Source organism: Chinchilla lanigera, unplaced genomic scaffold (genome assembly GCF_000276665.1).
Source record: "Chinchilla lanigera isolate Chin_1 unplaced genomic scaffold, ChiLan1.0 scaffold00040, whole genome shotgun sequence".
In the NCBI taxonomy this organism is placed as follows: domain Eukaryota; kingdom Metazoa; phylum Chordata; class Mammalia; order Rodentia; family Chinchillidae; genus Chinchilla; species Chinchilla lanigera.
The window spans coordinates 3,574,824-3,587,043 of NW_004955441.1; the positions used below are offsets into that span (position 1 = coordinate 3,574,824).

Sequence of the window (12,220 nt, forward strand, 5' to 3'; positions counted from 1 at the left end):
TATTGAGCAGTAGAAGGGAAAACCCACCTGAATCCTTCAGGCTTCAGAAGTTCCCTATTCTTTTCCGTGCAAATCTAAATTTTGCCTCATTGGTGACCCAGGAACCACTGAAAAAGTGCTAGACTGGTTAAAGGAAGAAAGGGACTATATGTCAAAGAGCTACAGAGCCGAGTCATCATGCACAACCAGGAGATATGGGACTCTGTATGAGCTGGATTCCTGTGATGTTGCAGTTTCATAGCACAGAAAATAGAATATAAATTACATAAAAGAGTTTGCCCATTGGACAAATAGTTTTAAAATGTGGCAAAGACTCTAAGAGAGGATGTGCTAGGTCAATGGCTCTTGAGAATTTGGAAAAAGATATGGATCACAACATTTAAATAATATACTAGAACTGTTGTACTGGATGGTAGAGGAAAGAAGCAAATGTCTCATTGAGGTGGTCCTACTAAAATGGATGTAAAGGAAGGAAACCCAAAAGCTAATTGTGCCTCAGAGTATTTCCATGAATGCATGTTGTTTGTCAGAGAAATAAGAAATGTTGAGGGGCACCAGCACTTTCTGTATTCTGTAGATTAGTTCTAATGGTTGGATACATTTTATATGGTAGTAGGCTTACTAGAGGAAATGACCATGACAGGCAGTATCTCCAATGTAGTACAGCTCAAATAATGACAATCAATGGTGAGGAAGACAATTATCATAGTGAGTAGACAATGAAAAAGTGGCCCCAAGCGTATCTGATGTGAAAGGAATTATAGAATTATAAAAATATTTAATGGAAATTGAGCAAGATGGATACATGGTCATCAAGAGTATTATTAATTAATTAATCTATACCAGTATTTCTCAATCAGGAGCAATTTTGAAACTCCTCCCCCAATCCAAGTGACATTTGGAAATTTCTAGAAATTTTGGCTCCTACCCTTAGGGAGCAAAACAATATCTAGTAGGTGTAGGACAAAAGTGTTGCAAAACATCCTGCAGTGCACAGGATAAAAACCCACAGCAAAGATCTACCTGGCCCAGAAAGGCTGCAGTGCTGAAGTGGGAAAACATGATGTATACAAAAGAAAGGGAAAAAAGGAAAGGAAAGGACAGGAAGGGAAGGGAAAGGGAGGGGAGAGGGAGGGGAAAAAGAGGAGTGGAGAAGAGAGGAGAGAAAAGAAAAGAAGAAAAGGAAAAGTAGAAAGAGAAGAAAAGGAAATCAAACAGAAAGCATCAAGAGGCTGAGAAGATGCCTTTTAAGACAAATACAGCCCAGTTCCATACCTGAGCCAGTTTTCACATTTGGAACATACTGACTATAAAAAGGATTCTGCCACCACACTCTCATGTGCATTGTAATGCTTCAGCCACACTTTCCTTATGACACACATGGACATTTGTGTTTGAACATACTGGACAATAGGAAACATTCAGCTATTTCACAAACTGTGAAACAATTCTCAGCTGACATTACTATCTGAGGAGGAAAAAAATTTTTTTAATTTCGTTTTCACCCTCCCTATCTTAAAGTGAGGTAGATATGTTTAGGGTTACGAGTTTTAGCCCAATTTCTTCTCACAGTAGGTTCACCAAGTCTGTGGTGTTACCCAGTAGCCCATTCGATTTTGCAAATTATACAGTGTAGTTGAAATAGTGGGCAGTTGTCAGGAAATTCATATTGTTTCCTTGGCCTCTGGAATAAAAACTATCATACTACTGTTAGTCTATGGTACAGAAAAGAAAATGAATTTAAAAATATTTTTCCATTTCTTAGTATCATAGAAGACCTGACTAGACCCAGTGAAATAAATTCCTTCAGGAAACAGCTAAAATCCTGAACATCAGTCAGTTTAAGCCATGAATTGTACATGTTTCCGTGAAGGAGGAGATAACAGGAGTGCCTACAGTTAAGTTTCTTACAATTTGATTTTAACCTAGGGATAAATGTAGTCCATGCTGCATACACAACAGCAGCAGGCATCAAGTAGAAAACCTCACAGGTTTGTTTTTTAACCTGGTTTCACAAAACAGAAATCAAGAACCCTGGAGTGCCATAGTGGATAAATCCCGGAAAGTGAAAGCACAGAAACTAAGTGTGACCTTCCACATCTCTGGTTGATCCCTGAACACACTTATATTGAACAGACTCAAAGAAACTCAACTGAAAGTAAAAATAATAAGAACTGAGATTAAATAATTTGACAAAGGGAGAGCTCACAGTTTAAGTTTATTCAACAAAATCACCTACTAAATCAAAGGAGTACTTATTACAGAAAACTACTTGAATTCAGACACCACATACTCTAACATTCAGGGTGTGTGTGACAGATTCTAAATTACCTGAGATACAAAAATCCAAGAAATACTTTCACAAAATATCCAGACAAATATAAAACTAATCAAATCAGTATGCTAAATAATCAGATTTGGAACTAAGTGTAAAGAATTTTAAAGCCAATATTATAATATACTGAATAAGCAAAAACGAAACATGTTTTATTTAGATGATAATCTCTACAGAGGATGTGGAGATTCATCAGAGGACAAACATTTCTAAAAATAAAAAATAAAAATACTGAAATAAAAAGTTGTAGATAGACTTGACAGATGAATAAAACAGAGAAAAAAATGAATTTGAAGACAGAGCAAAAGAAATTATCCAAGTGAAGAACACCAAGAATAAAATATTTAAAAAGCACATAGTTTCAAATGCCTGGTAGATGTAAACAAACTTTAAAATATACTTGCAATTCATCTATCAGAAATACAAAAGAATAGGCAGAAAGAAGAAATATTGAAAATGATTACACATAATTAATTTCCCAAAAGACAGAGTCTCAAGACAGAGATCTGCAGATTTAATAGGTTTAAATGAGCAACACACACACACACACACACACACACACACACACCATATATCTTCCATTCTGAGGTGTATCTTAATCAAATCATAATGAAAGCTATTGATTGACAGAGAAAACCCTAAAAGCAGAAAGAGAAGAATGCCATGATAGTTGTACCATGGCATTTCTTATTGTGTTTCTGAAGGTGTTTGTGGGGAGAGGAGCATGTGAATGAACAGATGAAGAAATGAAAATGCTCTCACCAGTGTAGGTGGGTATCTTCCCATCTGTTGAGGGCCCAATAAGAAGGACTTATTTACTGTCCCTGAGCAGGGACATCTATCTTCTCTTGGCCTTGGACATTGGCTCCCCAGGCTCTCAATCCTTTAGATTTGGTCTTAATTTTATGAATTACACCACCAACATGTATAGGGCAATGAATTAGAATACAGACCAGAAACAGAACTGCATTTTTTGATCTATTGATTTTCTTCAAAGGTGGCAAAGTAATTCAACCATCACATAGTCTTTTCAAAAGAGTTTGCTGAAACTGGATACCTACATGAAAAAATGAACATCAACCCTTGTTACAACCTATATACATAAATTAACTTGAAATGGATAATAGATCTTCAAGTTAGTCATAAAATGATACAGTTGTGGAATAAAACACTGGATAGGGCAATTATTTCTAAAACAGAATACAAAAAGCACAGTATATAAGAGAAATTCATAGAATAGGTTATATTATGATTTTTGAATGACCTGATTAAAACAGCAAAAATAGTAGTCAGAGACATGGAGAAAAACCTTGTAAATGTACATCTAACAATGAGGTTGAATCTATAATATACAGAGAAAACAACACTAAAAAATAAGAACATAGGCCAAGTTTTTAAAATGGATAAAAAATTTATAGAAATAATTTATTCAAGGATCTATAAGAGTTAACTGCAAGCATAGGAAAAGATATTAACATCAGTGGCCTCACAGACATGTTAATTAAACCAAAGTATAATTACATATCCACTCTAATGGCTAATATTACATTGACTGACTATGCCAACTGTTGGCAAGACCATAGAAGAGTTACAATTTTCATATATTGCTAGCATAAATAGAAAACGATATAGCCATTTTGGGAAATAGTGTGGCAGTATCTTATAAAGTTAAACATTTATTATTGCCCCAGCAATTCAGCTCCTATATACTTATCCAGGAGAAATGAAATCATATCTACACCCAAAGCATAACCATAAATATTCATGTCAATCTTAATCATAATAGCCAAAATTTAGACATAACTCAAATATCTGGTGTTGACTTCATGACTCCTCAGGGGTAAAATGAAATGAATTATTGGTACATAGATTAGCTTGAATTAATCTCAAATCATATGTTAATTCTAAATCAAATGTAAAAGAATATACATCTCATGAGTTCATCTATATCAAATTCTAGAAGAGGCAAAACTATGATGAAAAATAAAATCAGTCATTTCCTAAGCTTAAAGTGTGGGGGGCATTTATAACAAAAAAGCACAAGGAAGTGAAGAACTGACTTATATATTGTGTTGTTAGTATAGGTGTGTTATAAAATTAATTAAACTGTGCACTAAAACCAGAAGAATTTGACCATATTTAAAAATACCTTCATAAAAATTAACATTTAGAAATGTTGAAAAAATCCAGTACATTGTCCTACAGATAATAGCAGAGTAGTATAACATGTAAACACTCAAACAACATTAAAGAATGCTTCTCGGGGGCTGGGGATTTAGCTCAGTGGCACAGCGCCTGCCTGGCAAGCGCAAGGTCGTGAGTTCGATTCCCAGCACCGGAAAAAAATCAAAACCAAAAAAAGAAAAAAAGAATGCTTCTTAAACAACATTAAAAAATTTCTTCATCTGATGTATTAATGTGGTGTTCTCTGCAATAATTCAACCCCCCACCCGCTTACTATGGATCCTGGCAAGCAACATCTGGCTTGTACAAACAAGAACATAGGCTTCGCTATTCACTAAGAAATAGTCAAAATTGTGGTACTGCTCCAGGTATAGTAATGAATGCATGCAAACAGATATATAGCCTTAGGTACATATTATGTGGCTTGAGATAAAAACTGTGTTACTGACTCCAGCAGGAATTAAGACCAAAAGCAAGCCTCATACATGTGGAGTGAATAACAGTACAGTACATATTAAATGTCTGTTTCAGGGCTAGTAGTTTTCTTATTCTCTCTCACGGTATAGTCAAAAGGAACCTGGTGCATCCAGACATTCCACAAAGATAAATTAGTCTCCTATATGAAGTACAAGATGTAAATCAAACCAGGGAGTTCAAAAGTGACAAGTATGTTGAATGACCTCTTAACACATATTTATTCCACAGAGTAAAAGATAAAAACTATGAGAATCAATGATATTAGTGATGAATTCATGTTCTAGCAGTCTGTGTGTCAGAATGGAATGTTCCTTTAAATGTGCAGAATAAAGTATTTCACCCTCCACCCCCTTCCAGTAGTAAAAGGAGCACAAGGCTAGGAACACTTCATTTGATTATAGGAGTAGCACATTTTACGCTTAGAAATAATATTCTAAATTATATATCTAATGATAAGAAAATACTCCAACTTTAAATGAGATTCAGACCAAGAAATAGACCTGTAATAATTGGCTGCAATGAGAGTTCTAAAATTTAATCAATATGACCTGGAAGCTCTTATAATATTAAAAGTATTTAGAGTAGGAATAGATCCCAAGTGGAATTCATGGCAAATCACAATAGGAGAATACCAACATAGTAGCTCAAGTTTCTGGACCCGGGTAACTACACCTTCAGCATTGAACTCTGTACCAATTAAAACAGTAGCTGGTAAGCTATTAAAAGATTGATGGAGATAAAAAAAATCTGACCATGGAATCTCAAGGGACCGTGTGGCCAGATGCCCATTTTGAGCATAGGTTTGGACGGACACAGTGCCATTTCATAACAGAATGAAAGGCACATCTATGATTGGGCACAAGCATGAAAAGAGGGCACAAACAAACTAGACAAGCAGATATCTCAGAACATTTTGGTTGACAAATGCTGTATTATTACTCCTTGCTTAGGCCAGAAGACTGGGCAAAAAACATTCTAGAGAAGCCATATTGTTGTATTTATTAGAATAGACATACATTGTGAAGATAGTGAGACCACATATATATTCCCAGCAGAGGGGTTGCACTATGAAAGCAGCATTGAATAAGTGCATGCATAAAAGAACTTAATTAGCTGCTATCAGTGAACATTTGTCATTCAGCATCCCTATGCTGGTTTAATGGATTTATGAGCAAGGTGGCCATGGAGGCAGACATGGAATCAGTGCATGATTTCAATAATATGGATTTCCACTGACTCAGCCTCATTTAGTTTTACAATGTGTATCTTCCTAGCTACAGAGACCAAAGTTGGTGCTACAACACAACACTAACAAATACAATCAGCAAATTTATAGCAAGTTGATTATACTGGACCTCTTCCACTTTGGAAGGAATTGTTGTTCATGACAGAGATCAAAACATATCCAAGGATGTTCTTGCCTAATCAATACACAGTGGCCCACATCACTATCTAAAGTTTTTAAACGTTTCATTCACTGACATGAGATGCTACATAACCGTGCCATGAAATAAAGCAAAGGAAACATAGTAGTTGGCAGATGTTCATGCTATTCATTGCCAGCCTAACAGAAGAATGGAATGTCCTTTTGGAGGTGATGATTTGAAAGGTTATTCTGTAAGAATAATGAGCTGTCTTCTAGGAAGCAATATATACCTATAAACAGTGAATGCTCTATTGTAAATTTTTCAACATATAACATATATACCCAGGAAACAAGGGGATAAAGTATGATTGAGAGCATTTACTATTACTCCTTGCCCACCCCTGTGGGTAAACTACCCTTTTTGTCCCTGCAAACTTCAGCTTTCAAAAGCTCCGATTCCCAGAGAAGGAAGGTTGTCATCAAAAGACACAGCAAGAATCCCATTAAAATTCTAGCTATGACTGCCAACCAGTCATTTTGAACTCTTTGTGCAAAATGATAAGCAGGCAAAGAATAATCACCATGCTTTTAGGGTTCATTGAGCCTAATCATCAGAAGGTAGAAGGACTGTTGTTAAACAGCAGTGCAGGAAAGATTATGTGCAGTTCTCAGACAATTTTTCTGGAGATTTAGTTTGTAATAACCTGCCTAATTTCAATGATAAGTGAACAAGTAGGTCATAACCTGAGAGGGAGACAGCAATCAGAAACTCATAGTCCTCAGGGGTGAAGATTTGTTTCACATCACCTGGTATGCCACCTCAAATAGCTAAGAATCTGGCCAAGTGTGAGGGCAATCAAGAATAATTAGCAGAAGGAAGTGTTGGTTACCTCCTTAAGAAAAATTGCAGTAATTGGACACTGGATTTTGTTCCATCAACTTTACTCATGTTTTCTCAGGATATGAGTTTAAATGAAACCCTAAAAGAAATCATCTGAAATTAGATGAGGTCTTATTAAATAAGAGATTGCATCAGAGCAGTGCAAGTAGAGGAATGTAGATTCTCTGGTGCTCTGGATACCTCTCTTCAGAAACACAGCATTTATTTCCTCTGGTCCTGGAGGAACATGTTGCTGATGGCTACATTTTTGTCCTTGACCATGGATTGCAAATTAACAAAAGGAGCTGTGTCAACCAATCATGCACCTCCTACCTAGTGGACACCAAATATAACTAGTTGACACAAGGATGCCAATGTTTAGCCCCTTTGCCTTAATATGATGGACATCTCTTAAGGTATTCAAGCTCCACAGATCCAGGAGGACCCGCTGAAATTGCATCACTGTTCACATTCTATTTCCAGCATCTCTTAATAAGTGTTGTCCCCAGCAGTACTAAAAAACAAAACAAAACAAAAAAATACCTTCCCTATGTAAAGTTCTATGTCTGAGTCTACTTCTTGAAGTACTCAACCTATGACAGCACCTGCTTGACTTAAAAAAAGACATAAAGTCAATTGTTTCTGAGCAAAAGTTTGTTGGACTTAGATGTACAAGATTAAGATAAACATTAATTCAGTATCAAATGAAATAAATGATCATAAACACATATACACACAAAGCCGCCACGAGTCAGAGAAAAACAGGAATCCATATTAATGCTGGAATTACCAGAAAGATAAGAGAAAAAAAGATATAGGTAGAGATAGAGATAGAGATGATAGAAATAGAGACAGAGATAAAGACAGATGTATATATATACATATATATATACATTAGACAGTGAAAATGCATTTATACTTTAAAGATAAATATAATTAGAGCCAATGAATAGAATAAATGTCAGAATAGTCGGCTCCAAAAAAATTATTAAACAGAAACTGAGTACTGAATCAATTAAGAATATAGCTCACACACAAAGACAGCCAAAATATGAGAGCAAGTCTTAGGTGATTCAAAGTACAAATGAGAAGGTTTAAAAACACCTGATCACAGTCCAAGAAATGCAAATAAATTAGAGGAGAGGCAATATTAGAAGTTTTAATGAGAGAATTTTTCAGAACCATTTAAAGACTAGAATCTATAAATATAAATTATATGCTATGCAGAATAAGCACTTAATACTTAATGGACCTAAATACATTCTAACAAAACTGCAAAAAGCAATTAAGTGAGATCAAATTTCACAATCACAAAGTTTAGTAGGGAAGAATTGACAATTAGACTGGAGGACGTGCTGAAAGAAAATAAACAGTATTCTAGAATCACGTTCCCCCAAAATTCACACAGATTCTTTGAATACATACAAATCTATGTCCAAATGCATGAGTATTTGTGATCATTTTTCTTTCACTTGTTTGCAGTTGAATTTCTACCTTCGTGTGACCCTTAATCATAATTGTCAGTGTGACTGGATTAAAAGTACCTAACAAATCATTGCATCACACTTCTGGGTGTTTGTGGCAGTATTTCCAGACATTAGATATGGGCCAGCAGAGGGGGCAAGATCAGCCCTGATTGTGGTTGGAACCATCCATAAGCTTACAACATAGATGGATTGAAAGGCAAAAGAAGTCCCTTTCCTCCCCTCCCCATTTGCACAAACTTTGTTTCCATTTTGTCCTTCCATTCTTTTTTTCTTTTTCTCTTCCTTCCCTTCCTCCTCCCTCTCCCTTGTTCCCCTTCCCATTTGAACATTTTCTTCCTACATCCCTATATATACCCTCCATTATGCTCCTTATCTTTCAGGCTTCTCAAACAAGAGAAACAATGCAATATGTAACTTGTGTGTCTGATTTATTTGACTAGGAGCATAACAATAATTTTGTTATAAAGGTACAGAGACACGGGTCTACCAGAACCACATTTATTCTTTAGAATATTTCCATTAATAAATCATTAATTTTAATTCTGTGAGTTTATGAAACAATGGGTACTTAACAGGAAAACTAACACAGAAATAATGGGTATGAAACAATGGGTACTTAACAGGAAAACTAACACAGAAATAAAGTATTGAAATTTTAATATTTATTGAATGTTTATCAGAAAGCATCAAAAATCTCAATATCAATTATTTTTGGTGTATGAAGTCTAAAAATATACAAATAAATTCATATATAAACTGCAATGAAAATGCCAATAGTGCTCTACAAAAAGTCTTTACTTCAATTATCACACCTAAGGCAGTCTGCACGCATGACAGCAGCACATCCCATGCACGTGTATCACATACACTGGCAACCCATGTGTCTTGCTTTCCTGGCCTTTTTGTAGGACATAGTTGACATCTTAGTGGTCTTGCTGTTTTATCAGGAGTTTCTTATTATATTAGTGTGTAGTTACAGTAGCACAAAATATCAATAAAATAAAGTATTAAATTCTTAATATGTATTGTGCATTTAGAATGGACATCAACATTTTCACATCAGCTCTCTACATGCTTGCAAAACCTAAAAGATAACATCAAAAATAAAAACTTATTTTTACAATGTAAAAAAAAGAAAATGCAAGCCTACCACAGGAATAAACTTTGCTTGATCTGTCACAAACAAGGAAGTCTTCACACATGACAAATGTATGTTTCATACACATATCTCACACTGATAGCATGCATAACTTGTTTTCTTGTCCTTTCTTGGAAGGCACAGCTTACATCTTTTTCATTTTCCTATTGTAGTAGTAGGTTTTTGTGGTACTGTGCCTACCTGTTCACCTGTCAGCTCACTAGTGTGTTTCACAATTTTTTTGCATAGTTCTCTAGGCAAAACTATTTTGTTTTTCTTTTGCTGTGAATGATCTCTTATGAATTCCACTCCCAATCCTCTAAGAAAATTTTTCACTGGTATTTTCCATACGTTATTTTCTTTGTCAACTAACAAACTATGCCACACATGTTTAGGATCAAGGAAAACACAACCATTAGCCAATGCTTTGTATTTCAAGCAAATCACAGTTGCTGCATGACTCATCAAAATCTACTCCACATTTGCCTCTGTTGTAGAAAGTTTCCATCTCAGGCTAACATCTTGCCACGGTTTCCCTATCAATATTTCCATCATCATGAAATGTTGACATCAGTAATACCAGTTTGTTTTTCTTTGCCATGTATGAGGGCAATGTAAATCTCTCTGAAATCCAAAGATGGTGCTATGCAATTCTTTGTTTTGAAATTCTAACATTTCATTTGGAATTTCTGCCTTGTTTCTGTGTACAGTTCCTGTGCTACTCAATTTGTGCTCTCTTAGCAAGTGTAACATTAATTGGAAACTGGTAAACTAATCATTGAATGTCACGTTCCAATTAGTTTAGGAGATGGGAACAAGTCTGCTCACAACATCATTTGGTTTATTATTGTATGAATAAGAAGCTGATGACTAAGATCCAGGATAAATTTTTATTTATAAATTTTATTTATATATTGAAACCATAATGTCTTTACATGTACAAGGGCACAAATTTTTATGCCATATCCTGAAAGATTCCTTTTCAATAAGTCTTTTATATTCCTGCAATCACCATGAGGAATCCCTGCTAAGTACAGCAGACCTATGAATGCTTTTACTTCAGCTAATAAGATGCCATAATACATACATTTTTGAATATGGCTGTTGGTGAACACAGAACATCATACTTGTATTTCACCCCTTATACATTTCACACCGTCTTGTAGCATTTCACCTGTTATAATTTCCAACACTGAAAGGCAGTGTTGGCATTCTGTCCAATGCCTCTCATCCCTTCCAAGACCCTTACTGTATTTTTGAACCTGATTCTATTTTTTTGTTTGTTTGTTTGTTTTGTTTTGTTTTTTTTGTTTTGTTTTTTTGTTTTTCTCTGGTACCGGGAACTGAACTCACGACCTTGCGCTTCCCAGGCAGGCGCTTTTTGCTGCTGAGCTAAATCCCCAGCCCCTGAACCTGATTCTAATATTGGCTAATTCGGTTTTGTTGCATGGCCATTTTGCAATATTATGACTAGTCAAATAAGTAGTCACATTGCTGTTTTCTTCATCATCTGAATCAAGAAAGTCTGCATTCTCTATGCCTGTATCAGTTGATTCTTGATTCATTTCACTGTCACAGTAACTTTGTCTCACATGGCCAGTGCTAAAGTTATCATCATTATCATGATCACTGTCATCATTATTGTCATCATCATCATCATTCACCCACACCACCCCTCTGTTATGAAAGCGTGTATTTTACCATAATGAATCATCTTCATCATCCACGCACGACTAATCTGATGATTCACTTCTGACCTCCAAAACTTGCAAATCTGGTTTTTCATGTGCCATTGTACCAAATTGGGCTGCTTCTATCAGAAAAATCAAAAGAAAACATTTTTTTTTAACAAATCCTGGAATGGTGTGCATCTACTGGACCTTCTGTAGTATTCAGATAAATATATGCAAAACCAGTCATATGGATCATAACATGGGTAAAAATCCCATCTTGCCACATATGTGCATGTGCACACACCTTGCTCTTTGTCATGTAAGTGGGTAAACAGATAGTTTCCTATATCCCTTATTTCAATGTAACAAGACACACAGCTGGCTACTATTATGCTAAAATAAAAATTTATAGTAGAAAAGTAAGGAATGGGTCTGCAGGACCCAGTATTTTATTCTGCAGTTAAGATTATGGTCTCAAGATACATCCTTTCTCTTACAAATGAATCTTCCTTTATGGAAAAGAAGTATTACACTGTATATAAATAGCACAAATCTTTTTATCTATTTGTTCATTGATGGGCTTATGGGCTTTCCCCAAAGTTTAGCTGTTATACTTTGTTCTACTATAAACATGAGTATGCATATACCACTTTGGTGTGATCTTTTCAACTCTTTCAGGA

The 12,220-nt window shown here is 35.4% G+C and overlaps 1 pseudogene; it reads left to right on the top strand.

Annotated features, from left to right (window-relative positions):
- Positions 1-11,459: 11,459 nt before the first annotated feature.
- LOC102010635 overlaps positions 11,460-12,220 on the top strand; it is a 25,430-nt pseudogene continuing 24,669 nt past the window's right edge.